Source organism: Tupaia chinensis, unplaced genomic scaffold (assembly GCF_000334495.1).
Source record: "Tupaia chinensis unplaced genomic scaffold, TupChi_1.0 Scaffold000423_1, whole genome shotgun sequence".
Classification (NCBI taxonomy): Eukaryota; Metazoa; Chordata; class Mammalia; order Scandentia; family Tupaiidae; genus Tupaia; species Tupaia belangeri.
Window position 1 is genome coordinate 666670 of NW_006159928.1, and position 1055 is coordinate 667724.

Genomic DNA, 1055 nt, shown 5'->3' on the forward strand with positions numbered 1-1055 from the left:
GGTCACAACCAGCCCAATTGCTATTTCCTTTCTGTTATCTATTCTCTTGGAATTCTAGAAAATTATCAAGATAGGCCTTGGTATATAGTTTTATAAAGAATTCTTCTTGGTCTCATCATGAGAAGCAATGTTTGGTGCATCTGTGCAACTAACAGAAGGAAGTGTTGGTGAAGGTCTGAGCAACCACTGCCAAGATGGGCACCAGGGAGATGGCCAAGACTGATCCCAAGACAATGCAGGACCTGAACTCTGTGGTACAGACTCTTTTGCAACAGATGCAAGATAAATTTCAGATCATGTCCAACTAGATCACTGGAAGAATTGGTATGAGTAGTCGCATTGATGATCTGGAGAAAAACATTGCCAACCTCATGACACAGGCTGGGGTGGAAGAACTGGATGGTGAAAACAAGATCCCTGCCACACAGAAGAGTTGAAGGTTGCTAATAATTAACACCAGAATCTGGAACACCAAGAGACCAGCTGGCTTTCTGATCTAACCACTATGTGTAGACCGGTTTTATAAAATATGTGTCCTTAACGATATACTATGTAGTGAATTTAAAGAGTGACTCCCCCCAGTGTCTTGAACATGTTATCTTCACATGTCAGCCCTTGGTCAATTTTAATAATAAATTATTAAACACTAACACTTTGGCAGTTCTTGAAAATAAAAATTCTTCTTGGGATTCTGAAGGGTTTTCTAATCAGTAGAATCCAGTCTATTTTCAGTCCAGTTAATTTTTCTTGAATTATGTATTACTAGTATGTTTCTTCATTTTTCTCCCTGTGGAACTCATTAGTTTTATGTACATATCAAGAGTGTTTTCCAAGACTATTATCTTTTGTTTAATGATATTCATTACTTTATAGTTTTGCTCTGTTTTGTTAGAATTTTCTACCATTTTATCTTCAAAAAGGAAACTCGTTTCTCATCACTTTTTCTCCACTTTAAGAAATTCGGAAAGGATTTTTGCTGTGTGATCTGGCTGCAACTACTAATTTGTGAAAATTGTTTTCTGACTTCATTCTATTCTACCATAGTTTCTTATTCT

General features: G+C 36.6%; 1 pseudogene; it reads left to right on the forward strand.

Moving 5' to 3' along the window:
* Positions 1-209: 209 nt before the first annotated feature.
* Positions 210-459, forward strand: LOC102502122 (heat shock factor-binding protein 1 pseudogene; annotated as a pseudogene).
* The last annotated feature ends 596 nt before the right edge of the window (positions 460-1055 follow it).